Source organism: Taudactylus pleione, unplaced genomic scaffold (genome assembly GCF_031769625.1).
Source record: "Taudactylus pleione unplaced genomic scaffold, aTauple2 ptg000093l, whole genome shotgun sequence".
NCBI classification, from domain to species: domain Eukaryota; kingdom Metazoa; phylum Chordata; class Amphibia; order Anura; family Myobatrachidae; genus Taudactylus; species Taudactylus pleione.
The window spans coordinates 33,770,932-33,787,392 of record NW_028284495.1 but is presented as its reverse complement, the minus strand read 5'-3'; positions in this window follow the sequence as shown (position 1 = coordinate 33,787,392).

Below are 16,461 nucleotides of genomic sequence, written 5' to 3'. Positions count from 1 at the left end.
TCTCTATTCATAAAGCCCAAGAACTAAATTAAAACAAAAAATTAAGTCCTGAATGGAGAGGAAGCATTTTGGGAAGTCAGCCAAGGGGAACATATTTTGTCAAAGGACTTCAAGGAGTGACGTATTATAGCAGTCATATTAACCATTCTATAAACATATCAAATACGTGTTAAAATTGCCTGCATGGGTGATGGTGTGGGGTTTTTCCAGTCAGCTGCTATTTGACAGGTCATGGCAGATACAATGTGCCAAAGCAATTTATTTTAATGGGAAGGATGGGAAGATTTAAGGGCAGGAGAAAGTATGTAGGGTCAAGAGGAATAGTAGTCTCGAATAGGTGTGAGAGGAGATTGATAACCTACTTCCATGATTATTAAGTATCCATATTGCAGAGGATATTTTAATTTTTAGCTCACAGGGGCCGCAGTTGCGGTAACACTGTCCCTGCGAGTTATGTCCCCGCCAAATTGTAGAAGTCTCCTCATGTGCACAATGTCAGCTTCTGGAGCCAGCCGGAGGCTGTGAGAAGGAGAGATCGAAAGATATCTTTCCTGCTATTAAGCCTTAAAGCAGTTGACACCATCTGAAGATGGTGTAAACTCCAGTACCTGGACCTAACTGCAAAAAGCTTCACTTTTTGGAGTTTAGTACATAGGAGTTACCTTGTAGTCCCCATTGATATTGATGGGGACTGTAATTTGCAGTGCTAATTAGCATTTTGCCACATATTTTGGTAAAATCTCTTGCATTCTGCCATTAGTACATAGGAAAAATACATAAAATGATGCAGAAACTGCAGCTCCTGTGTAATTTTATGTAACAAACAGCTTGATACATAGGCCCCTTTGACTTTATTTTAATGATCTAATTATAAACATTATTAAGTATGCTATACATTTTGTAGTAAAAATTGTTGTACAAATCGAGGTTGTAAAGAAGGGGCAGGTCCAAGATATGACATGACTTTCTGAGAATCGCATCACAACGCCTCCCATCTAGTTCATTGCACTAGGAAATAGGTAGAATTAGGAGTGTCCATCAATGGGGTAAACCATCAATGATTTGCAACTACAGATGTATTGATGTGACATAACTACTTTCCTAAATTAGATCTGGAGGGGAGGGGGAGGTACGGCTCTACACCAAATAATTTATATGAAAATGGAGTTTGTCTTGTGTATTGCTGCTGTGAAAAAACTACAGTGGCTGAGAATGTGGTATATAATATGGTTTATTTATAGGGTGCACAGAGTCACAGTGCTCTCAGTTGTGACAATATTTTTGTGCACTGAAATATTTTGAAGTCTCTACACAGGTTGCATTTAAAGTGTATAAATCTGTGTATGAAGTGCTCCAGCTGTGGCTTTTTCTCACGGCAATTTCCAATGTGCTTCATCTACGTCTTTGTACGTGTTTAAAATTAACTCCTCTGCGGTTAAAGTCAAAGCCACTGCATGTATAAGGACACATCTATACATATGCCCAGATTAGGGAGATGTGGCTGTACATGATCAATACAGAAAAGCATTGGGATTTTTACCATCAAACCTCCCCTTCTATAGCAAAATCATCAACAATTGGGAAGAAACCATCAATGGTCCTTGGCCGACTCTAGGCGGAATACAGGACTGTGTCCCACTCTTCCTTGAGTGCATGGGACTCCCCAAAAATGTGGGAGTCCCCTGATGATCCAGTAGAGTTTTTGAACATATTCTTGTAAATAGTGAAACAAATATTTGTCATAGGCCCTAAGCTTCCTGTTACATTGCTGTTAAGACAAAAATAGAGCCTCAACCTTTACTGTAAAATTTATGTATACAGGGGAATATGCCTGAATTTTATATTTGACTAAAGTTGTTTTGCCATCTGTCAGCTGTTCATGAGTTGAATGAGCCACCACTATTAATTATGAGGTGACTCATTCATTTAGAGGCACTGCCAGCTCTACATTATGGCTGCAGCCAAGATTCTTCTCCATCTTGTTGGGTGGTCCACCCTTGGAGGGCAGTTTCACGGACTCTAATACAGGGCTCACCCTCCTATGCTTAACCCGGGCAACTGCCCCTATAGAATTGACAGATATCTTTCCAGTCAGCTTACCACAAAAACTCCGCTGCCACAACAGCACAAATGCCGCACTGACAACAACATGGCGCCGGAAGCCAAGTCCCGAACAATCACTCCGGCTTCTAAGAAAGCTGCGGGGAGCTCTGCTGATAATGACCTTCCTCAGGTGCATCGCAATCCGGACACCGCTGTCTCATATGGTGAGATAGTAGGTGTGATACAAACCATGATGGCCCCCTTACTAAGCCAAGCTGTAACAGACATCACAGCACAGATCCAAACCATCACTCATAGAGTTGCAGATACTGAAAACTGCATTGATTCAGTTTGCCATGATTTAGCTGATGCACAATACACAATCTTGCAATTAATGGACAACCATCAGCCCTGGAACAAGGTCGATGACCTTGAAAATAGGTCGCATAGAAACAATACAAGGTTGGTTGGGCTACCAGAGAGTGTTAAAGGTCCCTCCCTATACCAATTTGTGCGTGACACACTCCCATCATTATTGGGCAAAGAGGATGAATGTCAGGATTTAATAATTGAAAGGGTTCATTGGGTCGGACCCACCCCAAGATCAGCAGATGGTCGTCCTCGTGTGACTTTATTCCGCTGTTTAAGTTACCTGCACAAAATGGCATTTTGGCAAGCCTGTCGGAAGCAGAAATCTATCTTATGGAAATGAAAGAGGCTTTATCTCTTTCAAGATTCTCTGTTGAGCTGACAAGGGCCAGAAAAGTCTTTTCTCCCATTTGCTCCCGTCTAGTCAAAGAGAAGAAAAAATTTGCCTTGATATACCCAGCTAGGCTTTGCATTTTCCGAGGTGATACTTTCATTGACTTGAATGTCAGGATCCCTCTCGCCTGTTGGATCTTTTCATGACCCTCCTTGGGCCTCCTCTATGGTCCCCTGAAGCGATTATCAATAGTTGCTGTTGGACTATATCAATGTTATGACGGTCTGTAGACCCTGTCTTACCATCAAGGTTTTAATTTACTGTTTTGTTCTGTGCTGCAGCATTCTTTTCTTTTTTGGATATACTAGGCTCTTACTACAAAAAGTCCTACATAATAACATTTTAGGGATTTATCCCCGTATACTAGATAGGGTTATCATTACCTGTTCATGTTACTAGCCGGTAGGTGTTGGTAGCGTTATCCGGGAAAATTCTATTCTAATATGTTATACATCTTATATGTATGTTTTCAGATTTACCAGAAGTCCTGTTCCAATATCCTGTCATGGCTACTGCCATTGACAAGAGTTTTTTGCTCATTTCTGTCCTTTTATTTGTTCATCCAGTACTGTATTGTCTCTTCCCTTGTGTCTCTCCCCTCCCTCTTTTGTCACTTGTTGTTCATGTCTGAAGGTAAAAGGTTTATGTTCACTCTTTTATACACCACTGCATATCAAATATGTCTAAACTGTCTTTAGGTACCCTGAATGTAGGAGGTATCAACTCCCCGTGTAAAAGAAGGAAATTACTCAAATACCTATCTAAGCATAATTTAGACATTCCTGTAATTCAAGAATCTCATTTAGTTCCAAAGGAGATAAATAAACTACAAATGTTAGGGTAGTCATTGATAGTGGCAGCCCCATATAACTCCAAAGCACGAAGGGTAGATATTTTGACCAAAAAATCACTTCAAATAACTATTATCTACTGACGCTGATCCTGAAGGTACATACGTTATAGCTACAGTGTCATATCAAAATGTTTTATATGTTCTATTCAATGTGTATGCCCCTAACATTTATTCTAAATTGTTTTTTCAAACACTGCTATCTAAACTTATTCCTCAAATGGATCTTCCTCTAATTGTTTGTGGGGATTTCAATCTGGTATCATCTAATGTTTTGGACAAATCTCATAGCATGGCTAAACTAAATACTCTACCTACAGTAAGCTTGGCCTCATTCTCTTCCAGGTTACACCTAGTGGATGCATGGAGAGCACTACACCCCACAGACAAGATTTCACATGCCACTCTGTGGCCTATAACACCTTCTCTTGGATAGATTACATATTTCTGGCTAAGTCTTTGCTCCCCAAAGTATCAGAAATAGAAATAGAACCTATCGCCATATCGGATCATGCCTTAGTTTGGTCAACAATTCCTATTGCACTAGAGAAGGGCCCTTATTCCTCATGGAGATTCCCCTCCCACCTTGCTCACTCTACTAAAGTTAAGTCAAGATTAGAAACTATATGGGAAGAATACAAATCTAATAACCTATCTTATGCCTCCTCCGACCCCCCTCTTTTCTGGCAAGCGGCCAAGTCGGTCATCAGGGGAGCCATAATTTCATATGTTTCTTCCATACACAAAAAATATGCTGAACTACAAATCCTGTCCGTCACGATCAAATAAACACAATTACCAAACTGAAAAAATTAACTTTGATGAGTTTCTACAAACAATGGGAGACCGATATTTATTTTTTATCAATCATACGTTTCACAAGTTCGGCAATAAGACAGGTTGCCTTTTGACTAATATGCTAAAAGGAACTCAATTACCCATGCTAGTTAGTCCTCTAAAAATGGTAGATGGTTCATTTATCTCATCCAACTCCCAGATCACTGATATCATGCGTAAGTTTTATGAATCCCTCTATTCACACACCTCCTCTCCTATAGATTCAGAGAACATAAATCTATGTCCTCTTAAGCTGACCCTTATATTTGGGAAACCATCACATACCCTCAACTAACATCTGGCGTGGCTCAGTCTCTAACTACACCAATTACGCTAAATGAAGTCAACATCGTAATAAGAGGTCTTAAATCTGCTAAAGCTCCCGGACCGGATGGTCTAAGTAGAGAATTTTACAAGCTCCTATCACCCAAGATAGGTGAAATTCTAGTCGAGGTTTTCAACCATATTATATCACACAAAACTCTTCCACTCTATTTTAATATGGCTACCATAAAAGTTTTGCTCAAGTCGGGATGTGATTTATCAATTCCAGGCTCCTATTGGCCTATATCTCTTTTAAACCTTGATTAGAAGATTTTAATAAAAATATTGTCAGAAAGACTCAAACTTCTCCTACCGAGTATAATACATAAAGATCAATCAGGATTTATATATGGTCACCACTCAGTGGTGAATGTAAGATGAGTTTGGTAATTATGCAATATCTAAAATCCTCTCAAGTCACAGACCCTTATTATTTCACTTGATGCCAAAAAGGCATTTGATCTTGTTCTCTGGCCTCACTTGTTCAAAACTCTCCATAAACTTGGTTTTCCACAATATTTCATCGATATAATTCAAACTTTATATTATGGTTCCCAATCCCACATTGTATGTAATGGATATAAATCCACACCATTCTCTGTTCAGAAAGGAACAAGACAGGGCTGCCCATTGTCACCCCTTCTTTTCACTATAGCGATAGAACCCCTAGCCATTGCTATACGCTCGCACCCTCTCATTAAAGGTTTAGTGGTCGGCGATATGGTGTTGAAGGTCACACTGTCCGCAGATGACATGCTCTTATTCATCTCTGACCCAACCTATACAGTCCCTGCCATTGTAGATTTGTTAAATTCATTCAGTTCCTTCTCCGGATACAAAGTAAATGTAGACAAATCTGAAATCTTACCTTTAAAGGGATCATTATCTCAAATTGCACAATTAAAACACATTCCTTCTGTAAATCAGTTCGGATTTAGCACCTCCAAAATTAAATACTTAGGAATACATATTCCCTTTGATATTTCTCATCTTTATCTAATAAATTACACACTAGTGATCTCCAGGATTTTACAGTAACTAGATAGCTGGAAACTCCTTCCCTTGTCACTTCTCGGTAGATTGGCTGTGGTCAAAAGTACAATCTTCCCCAAGATATTTTATATTATGCAGATGATCCCTATTACTCTCTCTAAATCTGATTTGGCCCGTCTCCAAGGAATGGTATTTTGCTTCCTCTGGCAATGTTAAATGCCCAAGGATAGCTATGTCTAAACTAAAACTGACTAGATCAAGAGGTGGTTTAGGAACCCCAGAGTTAGCTACATACTCGCTATCCATCTTTTTTAGATACATTAGTAACTGGTTACTGGAACAAAACTCATTTACTGATTTTTCCATGGACTCTGCACTATTTGCACCTTTTACCCCAAGTGCTCTTCTCCATGCTAATCATGAAGATATCCCATCTCACATTCTGAACCACATAATCATCTGAGACACATACTATGCATGGCTATCTATAAATAAAAAACTCCATAGGAATCATCTTAACACACCTCTAATACCCATATGGGGTAACCCAGCCTTCCCCCCATCTCTTTTGAACATTAAATTTTGAAACTGGTACTCAAAAGGAATCAAAAGCATTTCCAAGGTCTTTGACCCAGGTGGAGATATGATGTCATTCTCTAGCTTGCAATCTCTCTACCATATACCTAGACAAGAATTTTTCATGTATCTACAACTAAGGCACTATATCCAGACTCTCCCCAAAGCAATGCCTTCCTTTGCCCTCTCTGATCTGATAGTTTCTTTATTAAAACATACCACAGTAATCCCTTACAAGACAAAATTATTATATTCCACTTTAGTGAACCTCTCCTACACAACTTCGTGGGACCAAACAGCAAACTCTTGGAGCCGAGAAACGCCTTCTGCTCCTTTGCCTGAGGATCTATTATTACATTACTATAATACCCTACGAATCCTCCAATCCTCATATCTTCAAGAAGTACATACACGAGTTATAGTTAAGGCTTATATAGCCCCCGCTCAGCGGAAACATATGGTCTCTTCGGAATCTGGTCAATGTATAAAATGCCATATGAATAATGCTAGGTTTCTCCACTGTTTCTGGGATTGCTATAAAATTCGATAATTCTGGAACAAGGTGTTAACACATTTGAATTCTTGTTTTACATTACGTCTGCATCTTGACTGGCTAGCTTGTCTTTGTTCTAATTTTAAAACCTGGGAGCTAGGACCTAGGAAGAAGTCTCTGATTCCTCTACTAAAGATTATCCTAACCATAGCTAAGAAAATAATACTTAAACATTGGGTATCTTCCTCTTCTCCTTCCCTTAGTGAAGTGAATCAGAAAGTTCTTCAAATCTTGTACTTTGACAGGAGAACCGCTATACCGGACATCGAGAACGGGGTAGTCAAATATTTTTAAGAAATGGGGCTTATATATAGATACTTTAAATTCCCAGACACAAGACCATATTTTAAAAGTATTCCACCCCACGGACTGGTTCCTTCACAGAAGATTATTATTAGATAAGTAAATGTCTACCTATACAGAATGCAACAACGCTAGACTATCTCGTTATTTGTTTTTCTTCCTGTTTTTGATGTATGCCACCAAGTGCTCATATAGTAAAATATGCACTAAAACCCCCCCCAAAAAAACCCTATAATCTCATTTACCTGTTAAGACTAAACTTTAGGCTAATACAATTGTAAATGTCAGTTTATTTTTATCCCTATGTCCCCTCCCCCTCTCCCTCTTTGTACCACACCTTTGTCTTGTCCTATATATGTTCCCCATTCTATGCAGGTTTATGAAACCTAATTATGGTCCTCAACTTGGGTCTAACTCACCTGAATTTCTTTGTTGTGCAGACACCACATATAATAATGTCTACTCCAACATTGTAAGAGGATCCATACTTACGGTAGTTATATTATGAGTCTAGGTAATATTTAGTTTCAGATTACATGGTGAGTCTGGCATCTCACTAGATGCAATATCTGATTCATGTATGTCATCCTTTGTGTAGAGGACTTTCTATATTATACTATATTATATTATACCTGTTTGATACTGTATCTGAACATTTTGTGAATTTATTGGAAAAACATTTTTGTTGATAAAAAGATTTTCCGAAGAAAAAAAGAGAAAAAAAGGACAAATGGAGAGGGGGTAGATAATAAAAATGTAAAAAAAAAATCCCGGCGGGGATGGTCTCTATTCATAAAGCCCAAGAACTAAATTAAAACAAAAAATTAAGTACTGAATGGAGAGGAAGCATTTTGGGAAGTCAGCCAAGGGGACCATATTTTGTCAAAGGACTTCAAGGAGTGACGTATTATAGCCGTCATATTAACCATTCTATAAACATATCAAGTACGTGTTAAAATTGCCTGCATGGGTGATGGTGTGGGGTTTTTCCAGTCAGCTGCTATTTGACAGGTCATGGCAGATACAATGTGACAAAGCAATTTATTTTATTGGGAAGGATGGGAAGATTTAAGGGCAGGAGAAAGTATGTAGGGTCAAGAGGAATAGTAGTCTCGAATAGGTGTGAGAGGAGATTGATAACCTACTTCCATGATTATTAAGTATCCATATTGCAGAGGATATTTTAATTTTTAGCTCACAGGGGCCGCAGTTGCGGTAACACTGTCCCTGCGAGTTATGTTCCCGCCAAATTATAGAAGTCTCCTCATGTGCACAGTATCAGCTGTGAGAAGGAGAGATCGAAAGATATCTTTCCTGCTATTAAGCCTTAAAGCAGTTGACACCATCTGAAGATGGTGTAAACTCCAGTACCTGGGCCTAACTGCAAAAAGCTTCACTTTTTGGAGTTTAGTACATAGGAGTTACCTTGTAGTCCCCATTGGTATTGATGGGGACTGTATTTTGCAGTGCTAATTAGCATTTTGCCACATATTTTGGTAAAATCTCTTGCATTGTGCCATTAGTACATAGAAAAAATACATAAAATGATGCAGAAACTGCAGCTCCTGTGTAATTTTATGTAACAAACAGCATGATACATAGGCCCCTTTGACTTTATTTTAATGATCTAATTATAAACATTATTAAGTATGCTATACATTTTGTAGTAAAAATTGTTGTACAAATCGAGGTTGTAAAGAAGGGGCAGGTCCAAGATATGACATGACTTTCTGAGAATCGCATCACAACGCCTCCCATCTAGTTCATTGCACTAGGAAATAGGTAGAATTAGGAGTGTCCATCAATGGGGTAAACCATCAATGATTTGCAACTACAGATGTATTGATGTGACATAACTACTTTCCTAAATTAGATCTGGAGGGGAGGGGGAGGTACGGCTCTACACCAAATAATTTATATGAAAATGGAGTTTGTCTTGTGTATTGCTGCTGTGAAAAAACTACAGTGGCTGAGAATGTGGTATATAATATGGTTTATTTATAGGGTGCACAGAGTCACAGTGCTCTCAGTTGTGACAATATTTTTGTGCACTGAAATATATTGAAGTCTCTACACAGGTTGCGTTTAAAGTGTCTAAATCTGTGTATGAAGTGCTCCAGCTGTGGCTTTTTCTCACGGCAATTTCCAATGTGCTTCATCTACGTCTTTGTACGTGTTTAAAATTAACTCCTCTACGGTTAAAGTCAAAGCCACTGCATGTATAAGGACACATCTATACATATGCCCAGATTAGGGAGATGTGGCTGTACATGATCAATACAGAAAAGCATTGGGATTTTTACCATCAAACCTCCCCTTCTATAGCAAAATCATCAACAATTGGGAAGAAACCATCAATGGTCCTTGGCCGACTCTAGGCGGAATACAGGACTATGTCCCACTCTTCCTTGAGTGCATGGGACTCCCCAAAAATGTGGGAGTCCCCTGATGATCCAGTAGAGTTTTTGAACATATTCTTGTAAATAGTGAAACAAATATTTGTCATAGGCCCTAAGCTTCCTGTTACATTGCTGTTAAGACAAAAATAGAGCCTCAAACTTTACTGTAAAATTTATGTATACAGGGGAATATGCCTGATTTTTATATTTGACTAAAGTTGTTTTGCCATCTGTCAGCTGTTCATGAGTTGAATGAGCCACCACTATTAATTATGAGGTGACTCATTCATTTAGAGGCACTGCCAGTTCTACATTATGGCTGCAGCCAAAGATGCTTCTCCGTCTTGTTGGGTGGTCCACCCTTGGAGGGCAGTTTCACGGACTCTAATACAGGGCTCACCCTCCTCTGCTTAAACCGGGCAACTGCCCCCATAGAATTGACAGATATCTTTCCAGTCAGCTCACCACAAAAACTCCGCTGCCACAACAGCACAAATGCTGCGCTGACAACGTGGCGCCGGACGCCGAGTCCCGAACAATCACTCCGACTTCTAAGAAAGCTGCAGGGAGCTCTGCTGACAATGACCATCCTCAGGTGCATCGCAATCCGGACACCCATGTCTCATATGGTGAGATAGTAGATCAAACCACGATGGCCCCCTTACTAAGCCAAGCTGTAACAGACATCACAGCAAAGCACAGATCCAAACCCTCACTCATAGAGTTGCAGATACTGAAAACTGCATAGATTCAGTTTGCCATGACTTAGCTGATGCACAATACACAATCTTGCATTTAAAGGACAACCATCAGCTCTGGAACAAGGTCGACGACCTTGAAAATAGGTCGCATAGAAACAATACAAGGTTGGTTGGTCTACCAGAGAGTGTTAAAGGTCCCTCTCTATACCAATTTGTGCGTAATGCACTCCCATCATTATTGGGCATAGAGGATGAATGTCAGGATTTAATAATTGAAAGGGTTCATTGGGTTGGCCCCACCCCAAGATCAGCAGATGGTCGCCCTCATGTGACTTTATTCCGCTGTTTAAGTTACCTGCACAAAATGGCATTTTGGCAAGCCTGTCGGAAGCAGAAATCTATCTTATGGAAAGGAAAGAGGCTTTATCTCTTTCAAGATTCTCTGTTGAGCTGACAAGGGCCAGAAAAGTCTTTTCTCCCATTTGCTCCCGTCTAGTCAAAGAGAAGAAAAAATTTGCCTTGATATACCCAGCTAGGCTTTGCATTTTCCGAGGTGATACTTTCATTGACTTCTCCAACTTAGAAGACACGCATGCTTTTCTTCAAGAGGAAGATCATTCTGATGCTCCAGATATCACCGATCCTGCCCCTCCTCCCACCATGGGTTCCAGTTGAATGTCAGGATCCCTCTCGCCTGTTGGATCTTTTCATGACCCTCCTTGGGCCTCCTCTATGGTCCCCTGAAGCGATTATCAATAGTTGCTGTTGGACTATATCATGTTATGACGGTCTGTAGACCCTGTCTTACCATCAAGGTTTTAATTTACTGTTTTGTTCTGTGCTGCAACATTCTTTTCTTTTTTGGATATACTAGGCTCTTACTACAAAAAGTCGTACATAATAACATTTTAGGGATTTATCCCCGTATACTAGATAGGGTTATCATTACCTGTTCATGTTACTAGCCGGTAGGTGTTGGTAGCGCTATCTGGGAAAATTCTATTCTAATATGTTATACATCTTATATGTATGTTTTCAGATTTACCAGAAGTCCTGTTCCAATATCCTGTCATGGCTACTGCCATTGACAAGAGTTTTTTGCTCATTTCTGTCCTTTTATTTGTTCATCCAGTACTGTATTGTCTCTTCCCTTGTGTCTCTCCCCTCCCTCTTTTGTCACTTGTTGTTCATGTCTGAAGGTAAAAGGTTTATGTTCACTCTTTTATACACCACTGTATATCAAATATGTCTAAACTGTCTTTAGGTACCCTGAATGTAGGAGGTATCAACTCCCCGTGTAAAAGAAGGAAATTACTCAAATACCTATCTAAGCATAATTTAGACATTCCTGTAATTCAAGAATCTCATTTAGTTCCAAAGGAGATAAATAAACTACAAATGTTAGGGTAGTCATTGATAGTGGCAGCCCCATATAACTCCAAAGCACGAAGGGTAGATATTTTGGCCAAAAAATCACTTCAAATAACTATTATCTACTGACGCTGATCCTGAAGGTACATACGTTATAGCTACAGTGTCATATCAAAATGTTTTATATGTTCTATGCAATGTGTAGGCCCCTAACATTTATTCTAAATTGTTTTTTCAAACACTGCTATCTAAACTTATTCCTCAAATGGATCTTCCTCTAATTGTTTGTGGGGATTTCAATCTGGTATCATCTAATGTTTTGGACAAATCTCACAGCATGGCTAAACTAAATACTCTACCTACAGTAAGCTTGGCCTCATTCTCTTCCAGGTTACACCTAGTGGATGCATGGAGAGCACTACACCCCACAGACAAGATTTCACATGCCACTCTGTGGCCTATAACACCTTCTCTTGGATAGATTACATATTTCTGGCTAAGTCTTTGCTCCCCAAAGTATCAGAAATAGAAATAGAACCTATCGCCATATCGGATCATGCCTTAGTTTGGTCAACAATTCCTATTGCACTAGAGAAGGGCCCTTATTCCTCATGGAGATTCCCCTCCCACCTTGCTCACTCTACTAAAGTTAAGTCAAGATTAGAAACTATATGGGAAGAATACAAATCTAATAACCTATCTTATGCCTCCTCCGACCCCCCTCTTTTCTGGCAAGCGGCCAAGTCGGTCATCAGGGGAGCCATAATTTCATATGTTTCTTCCATACACAAAAAATATGCTGAACTACAAATCCTGTCCGTCACGATCAAATAAACACAATTACCAAACTGAAAAAATTAACTTTGATGAGTTTCTACAAACAATGGGAGACCGATATTTATTTTTTATCAATCATACGTTTCACAAGTTCGGCAATAAGACAGGTTGCCTTTTGACTAATATGCTAAAAGGGACTCAATTACCCATGCTAGTTAGTCCTCTAAAATTGGTAGATGGTTCATTTATCTCATCCAATTCCCAGATCACTGATATCATGCGTAAGTTTTATGAATCCCTCTATTCACACACCTCCTCTCCTATAGATTCAGAGAACATAAATCTATGTCCTCTTAAGCTGACCCTTATATTTGGGAAACCATCACATACCCTCAACTAATATCTGGCGTGGCTCAGTCTCTAACTACACCAATTACGCTAAATGAAGTCAACATCGTAATAAGAGGTCTTAAATCTGCTAAAGCTTCCGGACCGGATGGTCTAAGTAGAGAATTTTACAAGCTCCTATCACCCAAGATAGGTGAAATTCTAGTTGAGGTTTTCAACCATATTATATCACACAAAACTCTTCCACTCTATTTTAATATGGCTACCATAAAAGTTTTGCTCAAGTCGGGATGTGATTTATCAATTCCAGGCTCCTATTGGCCTATATCTCTTTTAAACCTTGATTAGAAGATTTTAATAAAAATATTGTCAGAAAGACTCAAACTTCTCCTACCGAGTATAATACATAAAGATCAATCAGGATTTATATATGGTCACCACTCAGTGGTGAATGTAAGATGAGTTTGGTAATTATGCAATATCTAAAATCCTCTCAAGTCTCAGACCCTACCCTTATTATTTCACTTGATGCCAAAAAGGCATTTGATCTTGTTCTCTGGCCTCACTTGTTCAAAACTCTCCATAAACTTGGTTTTCCACAATATTTCATCGACATAATTCAAACTTTATATTATGGTTCCCAATCCCACATTGTATGTAATGGATATAAATCCACACCATTCTCTGTTCAAAAAGGAACAAGACAGGGCTGCCCATTGTCACCCCTTCTTTTCACTATAGCGATAGAACCCCTAGCCATTGCTATACGCTCGCACCCTCTCATTAAAGGTTTAGTGGTCGGCGATATGGTGTTGAAGGTCACACTGTCCGCAGATGACATGCTCTTATTCATCTCTGACCCAACCTATACAGTCCCTGCCATTGTAGATTTGTTAAATTCATTCAGTTCCTTCTCCGGATACAAAGTAAATGTAGACAAATCAGAAATCTTACCTTTAAAGGGATCATTATCTCAAATTGCACAATTAAAACACATTCCTACTGTAAATCAGTTCGGATTTAGCACCTCCAAAATTAAATACTTAGGAATATATATTCCCTTTGATATTTCTCATCTTTATCTAATAAATTAAACACCAGTGATCTCCAGGATTTTACAGTAACTAGATAGCTGGAAACTCCTTCCCTTGTCACTTCTCAGTAGATTGGCTGTGGTCAAAAGTATAATCTTCCCCAATATATTTTATATTATGCAGATGTTCCCTATTACTCTCTCTAAATCTGATTTGGCCCGTCTCCAAGGAATGGTATTTTGCTTCCTCTGGCAATGTTAAATGCCCAAGGATAGCTATGTCTAAACTAAAACTGACTAGATCAAGAGGTGGTTTAGGAACCCCAGAGTTAGCTACATACTCGCTATCCATCTTTTTTAGATACATTAGTAACTGGTTACTGGAACAAAACTCATTTACTGATTTTTCCATGGACTCTGCACTATTTGCACCTTTTACCCCAAGTGCTCTTCTCCATGCTAATCATGAAGATATCCCATCTCACATTCTGAACCACATAATCTTCTGAGACACATACTATGCATGGCTATCTATAAATAAAAATCTCCATAGGAATCATCTTAACACACCTCTAATACCTATATGGGGTAACCCAGCCTACCCCATCTCTTTTGAACATTAAATTTTGAAACTGGTACTCAAAAGGAATCAAAAGCATTTCCAAGGTCTTTGACCCAGGTGGAGATATGATGTCATTCTCTAGCTTGCAATCTCTCTACCATATACCTAGACAAGAATTTTTCATGTATCTACAACTAAGGCACTATATCCAGACTCTCCCCAAAGCAATGCCTTCCTTTGCCCTCTCTGATCTGATAGTTTCTTTATTAAAACATACCACAGTAATCCCTTACAAGACAAAATTATTATATTCCACTTTAGTGAACCTCTCCTACACAACTTCGTGGGACCAAACAGCAAACTCTTGGAGCCGAGAAACGCCTTCTGCTCCTTTGCCTGAGGATCTATTATTACATTACTATAATACCCTACGAATCCTCCAATCCTCATATCTTCAAGAAGTACATACACGAGTTATAGTTAAGGCTTATATAGCCCCCGCTCAGCGGAAACATATGGTCTCTTCGGAATCTGGTCAATGTATAAAATGCCATATGAATAATGCTAGGTTTCTCCACTGTTTCTGGGATTGCTATAAAATTCGATAATTCTGGAACAAGGTGTTAACACATTTGAATTCTTGGTTTACATTACGTCTGCATCTTGACTGGCTAGCTTGTCTTTGTTCTAATTTTAAAACCTGGGAGCTAGGAACAACGCTAGACTATCTCGTTATTTGTTTTTCTTCCTGTTTTCGATGTATGCCACCAAGTGCTCATATAGTAAAATATGCACTAAAAACCCCCCCAAAAAAACCCTATAATCTCATTTACCTGTTAAGACTAAACTTTAGGCTAATACAATTGTAAATGTCAGTTTATTTTTATCCCTATGTCCCCTCCCCCTCTCCCTCTTTGTACCACACCTTTGTCTTGTCCTATATATGTTCCCCATTCTATGCAGGTTTATGAAACCTAATTATGGTCCTCAACTTGGGTCTAACTCACCTGAATTTCTTTGTTGTGCAGACACCACATATAATAATGTCTACTCCAACATTGTAAGAGGATCCATACTTACGGTAGTTATATTATGAGTCCAGGTAATATTTAGTTTCAGATAACATTGTGAGTTTGGCATCTCACTAGATGCAATATCTGATTCATGTATGTCATCCTTTGTGTAGAGGACTTTCTATATTATACTATATTATATTATACCTGTTTGATACTGTATCTGAACATTTTGTGAATTTATTGGAAAAACTTTTTTGTTGATAAAAAGATTTTCCGAAGACAAAAAAAGAGAAAAAAAGGACAAATGGAGAGGGGGTAGATAATAAAAATGTAAAAAAAAAATCCCGGCGGGTATGGTCTCTATTCATAAAGCCCAAGAACTAAATTAAAACAAAAAATTAAGTACTGAATGGAGAGGAAGCATTTTGGGAAGTCAGCCAAGGGGAACATATTTTGTCAAAGGACTTCAAGGAGTGACGTATTATAGCCGTCATATTAACCATTCTATAAACATATCAAATACGTGTTAAAATTGCCTGCATGGGTGATGGTGTGGGGTTTTTCCAGTCAGCTGCTATTTGACAGGTCATGGCAGATACAATGTGACAAAGCAATTTATTTTATTGGGAAGGATGGGAAGATTTAAGGGCAGGAGAAAGTATGTAGGGTCAAGAGGAATAGTAGTCTCAAATAGGTGTGAGAGGAGATTGATAACCTACTTCCATGATTATTAAGTATCCATATTGCAGAGGATATTTTAATTTTTAGCTCACAGGGGCCGCAGTTGCGGTAACACTGTCCCTGCGAGTTATGTCCCCGCCAAATTATAGAAGTCTCCTCATGTGTACAATGTCAGCTTCTGGAGCCAGCCGGAGGCTGTGAGAAGGAGAGATCGAAAGATATCTTTCCTGCTATTAAGCCTTAAAGCAGTTGACACCATCTGAAGATGGTGTAAACTCCAGTACCTGGGCCTAACTGCAAAAAGCTTCACTTTTTGGAGTTTAGTACATAG